The following is a 6351-nucleotide window of genomic DNA, read 5'->3' on the forward strand; positions in this document are numbered from 1 at the left end:
TTTGCACGCATTACTAATCCTTGCTTTCTCTGCTTGCAGTTGCCGGAATCTATATGTTAAGATGGTTTCCTTTTTTCTTTTGTTCCCACAAAAGTATGAGCTGCTGTTATTTTGTCGAGGTGCTCAAAATAACACATTTGTTCAGTGCTGTTACTTTGATTCCAGGTATAAAGTTGTTGGGGACTACTGGGGATTGCTAATGTCTAAGAGCTGCTTTAATCCGTGAGATTGTGGTACTGTTACTTTTTCCTGTGATCCTTTATCTATCACTCTCAGATTGATTTAAATTACGATTCAGGAGTAGAACACATGAAAAGTTAATTGATGTTATTATTGGGTGTGGATAATGCACCTCTAGTTATAAGCTCTCAGAAAAGTTATATGTTGATTTTTAAAAGGAACAATTTAGAAGTTTCGTCTGTTGGTCTGACTTAGGATGTCAATTTAAAGATGGCAACGGGGAGTACTAACAGGGAAAATTCTTGTCGTCTTTCATTGACCTGGTTGTGGTTTTTAGCTCAACATTTTTATTTTCCTTCAGCATCTTGTTTATTATGTCTTCCTTCTTGGGGTTCGTGATGTGATATTTCCTCTTCATTGTGGGATATAAGTTCCCCTTTTGCAATTGGATCAATTGGTTTAGTGGAATCTTTTGGGTACTCAAGCATGAGTTCAGGTGTTGAAAAGTTCATAAAATGCTGTGATTATTTCTCTTCTACTTAATAATTGTAGATATGGTTGGTGAAGGTATGGAATTTAGCCCGCTCGATCACATTTGGAGTTCTTTTTGGGGTCTGTCATGGAAAATGATTTGTGATTATTTCTGTTTTGCTTGGTAGCTACAGACGTGATTGGTGAAGCTAATGAATTTTGACACGGCTTGATTGCATTTGAGTTTCTTTTTCTGTCAGGTACATTTAGTTAATATTTTCTCTTGTTATGATTTGGGAAAGTGATGCGTTCTGGAAATTCGAGCAATGCACTGGAGCAGTGGTTTGGACATGCTACTTCATCTACCAATCTTACTATTGCTCTCCTACGGTGGTTCTTAGCCAGGTACTCTCTCCTATGGGGATTCTACCCAGGTATGATCTGTTCTGTTATGGATGCAAGGGTATGCGTCTCTGATTTTGAATGCAGTTGCTCTTTTCTGTAGGTGCAAATTTCTTGCTATAATGGAACCTTTCAGTGAGTCCAGCGGTTCAATATTATTGGAGCTTCGCTAAGATTGTTGTTGTTTGAAGGTATTCTAATTGGGTACTAAAATTTTCTAGATGGAATAACTCTGCTCCCATTATGCTCATACCTTGTCAGCTTCTAGGAAAGGAGGTTAGGTTTCTCTCTTGCGTCTGATGATTTTCTGGTTATTTTCTGGTTGATTAGGTTGTGCGAACTTCAGTATTCGTAACTGGGACCAAGTCTCTAGTTCTCTATTTCTTCCTACTTTTGGCGCGTTCTTTCATTTGCTTTTTTTTGGCTCGCCTTAACAGGTATGGGTTACCCAATTTGCGGTCTTCCAGTGAGGTGGTCTAGCTTGCCCGTTTGGAAGGGGAGATTCAATCATGTGATTATCTGCTGACGATCATATGGTAACATCTTGATCTCGTTTTGAATTCCTAGTCCAATCATGGATGTGTTTCCTACTCCAATTTGTGTCATGAGGAAATGAGATCTCTTGATCACTTATATAAATTGATTAGAAGAAATGAGATCTCTTTTAGTACTTTTCACTTGTATGGTCGTTTGATTTGATTTGAGATGGTGAAGTCCCTTCTTTGGCTAAATTTAAGAACTTGGAACCAAAATGAGCCACGAAATAAAAAAAGTGACCAAAATAGGCCATCTATTTAAAAAATTATCAAAATAGGCTAAACGTAATAATTTATTACCTTTTTCATTTTTTTCTTAACGGTCAACTAACGGAGTTAACTTTTTAAAAAACGTAAGAAATTATTACGTTTTACATATTTATTTGTAAAACGTAATAATTTCTTACGTTTTATCAAAAAAATATATAAAACGTAACAAATTCTTACGTTTTGCGCGAAGTTTAAAATAATTAAAAACAATGTTTTATAGAAATAAAAAGGATAACTCATTTTTTGTGAATTTTTCATTTTTTCTAATGGTACTTTTATGACTGACAAACGTTTTTTTTGAACATATCAACTTTTTGCACAACTCATATATTTTTCGCACCATATTCATATTTCATATCACTAATAAAGTTATGCACTTATCACACGTATTTTAAGAGCTATATTCAATGGATAACTCATTTTTTTAACTTATTTTATATTTGAATAACTCACATAATCAGTGAGTTTTGCTCTCTCCGTTTCGTAATAGTTAATCTTCTTTTTAAAAAATAAAACTTTAGAAGATAAATTAATTGTTCACATAATTTTGTATAAAGTGAGTGATATAAATTTTATTATATTTACGTAGAGGAAAAAAATAAATTGTGTAATTTTTATTATATAACTCACTTTTTAAGTAAGTCATGTAGAAAAAATGTATAGAAAATAATGCATAACTCTCTTTTTAAACAAGTTGTGTGACTTAAAACACATTACTCTCTCTTTAGTAGAGAGTTATGTAAAAAAAAAGAGATGTTAAAAAAAATGCATTACTCACTTATTAAGTGAGTTATGTATATTTTCTGAAACTTAACTTCATTTGCTCATTTTCGTTAAAAATAATACATATAATTCTCTTTTTAAGAGAGTTAAGCATATTCTGGTATCACTTTAAAAACATGATCTATTTTGGTATTTTTTTTAGTTTAATGACATATTTTGGTTCTGAACTCCTATTTTGGTAATTTGTGATCTATTTTGATCATTTTTTTTTTTTTAATTTCGTGGCTCATTTTGATTTCGAGTTCTAAATTTAACGAGGTAGTGGAGGTACGGGTGAATTTAACAATTACATTAGTCGTGGTACATACAAACACCACAATAAAACAAGTTCGATACATTTAAGTTTAATCAAAGAGGTTTGCTAATTTGTTTGGTTGCAAAATAACTTTGGTAGACCTACGAGGTATGAAAAAAGACCAATCGATTTGTGTTCTCTTCTGTAAGATCAAACAAACTCAAAATAATACAAAAGTGACTTGTAATTCTCGGAAAGAAACGAGAAACGTGAAACAAAATTTTGAATATTTTTCATCTATTATCTTTGAATGCAACTAGTGTTTTTATTTTATATGGAATTGCGTGTTTTCCAAACAAATATTTTCTTCGTTCTTTTTTAGTTGGAATGATTTTTCTTTTTAAAGTCAAATAATACAAGCTTTGACCAGCATTTTAAGATTTACTTTGAATCATAATTCATACTAAAAAAGGAAAATTGTAATTTAATCGCAACAATCGACGGAGAATGTAACAGCGAGAAATGGGTACTCAATGCAGGTACCCTACTACCATCTCCAGCAGCAGCAGGAACATCAATTGCGGAGAATGTAGTTGTCATGGTATCAATGTGAGTACCCTATTACCATCTTCAGCGGCAACAACAAATGAACTAAAATTATTTATAAAATTATATATTACATGATTTGTCTTACACGTGCGTAGCTCGTGTCAAAAAACTAGTTTTAAATAACATATACGTGAATATATTTTTTTCTAATTAAAATAAATTTTTTCTGCTATATAGTTATACACACCCCAATATATATATATATATATATATATATATATATATATATTCAACTCAACTCATCCATTTTTACTCTAACAGGGTTTTACTTTCACAATCATTTTTTTTCAAAGGTTTTCATCAAGCCTCTTGCATCCAAACTTTCTGAATGTGTTATAATTCAAGGTTTTAACTTTTTAGCTATGTTTTAGTCATTAGAGATTGTTTGGTTACTTTCATTTGTCGATTACAGTTGAATTGAACCTATATTCCTGTTCGATTCATTAATTTTTATTAAAATGCTAACAAAAACATGATTGATGTGCTAATTCCTTTCTGTTCAACATTTAATTTATTAGTTGTTATTTAGCTTTTGCAGTTTATTCGATTATCTGTATTTAACTTTATAGAATTTGGATCATCTCTTATCACAATTGAATTGAACCTCTTTTGAGTTCCAATTCATGATTTTTTTTTGGCTGTTGAGCAGTGTTGTTCTTTACGAGCAATACAAAAAATTGGATGAGGGTGAGGCGCTTTTTCCTCAGATGATTCCACCAGCTATCGTCTCGATCAAAGAAATGAAGTTTTGTCTGTTACTAATTACTAATGTGGTGGACCTCACCTCCCCCCCCCTCCCGCGTTTATCCAGTAATAAGAATAAATTTAGTTGATAAAAATAATGAGTGCGCACAAAAATTGCACAAGTAAAAAAGCACAACACAAGCAGATTACTCTTCGTCCATTTCTCTCTGTTTGTGTTTGTTAACATAGAAATTATCGTCCTTTGTCTAAAGTATAATGGAGAATAAATCACAACAATCGACTGAGAATGCAATAGCGGGAGGTGGGTACCCAATGTAGGTGTCCTACTACCATCTCCAACAACCATCGGGAACATCAATTGGTGGAGAATGCAGTTGTGGCAGGGATAGGGGTACCAATGTGGGTACCCTATTACCATCTCCTTCAGTGCCAACAACAAATGAACTAAAGTTATTTATAAAATTATATATTAAATGATTTGACATACACGTGCAAAGCACGTGTCAAAAAAAAGTCTTAAATAACATATATGTGATTATATTTTTTCTAATTAAAATTAAAATTTCTTCTAACATAATTTTACACAACCCTCTTCTTCATATTCTTTTTTATTTTAACAACTCATTTTTTGCTTTTTTTGGGGGGGGGTGGCGGGGGGGGGGGTGTTTATTTTTTTTTTCTTTTTTTTTTTTTCTCTTTTTTTACTTTTTCTTTTCAATCTTTTTCGTGCTCATGAAACTGAGCAAATTGATGGGCTTTTTTCCTCCTAAGTTCTTATTTGTAGATATTTGTAACCAAATAAAATTTATATAGTATATTTTTTATTTAATTTTATTTGTGTCACTTTTTTACAAGTCCATTTGAAAAAAATGTATTTTTCATTTTCTGAAAATTTTTAATTTTAACTTATCACATGACATGTTTAAAATTACAAAAAGTAAAGAATATTTTAATATATTTTACGTATTTTTAGTTTATGACCAATTAAAAGATATTTTAGTTTTTATTTTGGTGTCTATCTAATGATGGAGCAACTCTAAAATTTAAGGAAAAGGATATCAAAAAAATTAAAATCAATATTTAGATTTATTTAGAATCCAGTCGATTTAAATTTGATTCATTTCTTGACTCTACTAGCTTTAAATTTTGTAATATAAGAGATGCCATTAATAATAAAAAGAATATGATGATTCTTTAATTTCTAAATATTAGAAATCTCTTTAATACTAATATTAAATCATAATAAACAATATCATATAGACTCAAAAGATAAATTTATTATTTATGAGATTCAATTTCAAATTTTCAATATCTAATTTTTCTTACACTAACAGAAAAGCTAACATGGTCGAGTGACAGAATTTTTTTAATTCACTTACAAATAAAAATTAGGAGGAAATAAAAACAAAACAAAAAAAATAAAAAATTCAAGTTATGGAGTATGTAACACGAGAAAAAAATAATTGAAGAAAAGAAAAAAAATAAAAATAAAAATAAAGAAAATAGTAAATAAAAATTAACCCAATAAAGGAAAAGAAAAAAAGTAATTTATCAAAAAAAAAAAAGAGTTAATCACCAGCTACCACTTATAGAGAAATGAGGTTACGGACTAGAAATGAGGTTTCGTCCTGATGTGTTGGCCTCACTCTCCCTGTTTATACGGTAATAAGTACAAATTTAGTTTGTACAAATAGTAAGAGCGTACAACACAACTGGGCTACTCTTTTTCCATTTTCTCACTCTATGGTTGCAAACATAGAAATTATCGCCTAAGCACAATGGATAATAAATCGAAATGATCAGCAGAGAATGTCGTGAATGCAGCAAAGATGGTGGCGGCGGGATACCCAATGCAGGTAGCGTACTACCATCTCCAACAACAGCAAATACGAGAATATCAATTGACAAAGAATACAGCAGCGGCAGCGACGAGGGTACCAATGTGGGTACCCTATTACCATCTCCTTCAGCAGTTAAAACAAATGAGCTAAAATTATTTATAAAAGTATATATTACATGATTTGACATGCACGTGTGAAGCACGCGTCAAAAAACTGGTCTTATATAACATATACGTGAACTTCTTTATGAGTTCAATTCATAATTTTTTTGGTTGTTGACAAGTTGTTCTTTTCGAGCAATACAAAAAATTGAATGAGT

General features: G+C 31.1%; 1 long non-coding RNA gene across 1 annotated transcript; it reads left to right on the top strand.

The window, feature by feature from the left end:
* The first annotated feature begins 242 nt into the window (after positions 1-242).
* On the top strand, positions 243-3716 carry LOC107862727. The gene is made up of 5 exons (XR_001672030.2): positions 243-1056; positions 1157-1188; positions 1275-1329; positions 1491-1589; positions 3417-3716. It is a non-coding gene; the product is annotated as an uncharacterized LOC107862727 (long non-coding RNA).
* The last annotated feature ends 2635 nt before the right edge of the window (positions 3717-6351 follow it).

The sequence above is a fragment of the Capsicum annuum genome, chromosome 3 (assembly GCF_002878395.1).
Source record: "Capsicum annuum cultivar UCD-10X-F1 chromosome 3, UCD10Xv1.1, whole genome shotgun sequence".
Classification (NCBI taxonomy): domain Eukaryota; kingdom Viridiplantae; phylum Streptophyta; class Magnoliopsida; order Solanales; family Solanaceae; genus Capsicum; species Capsicum annuum.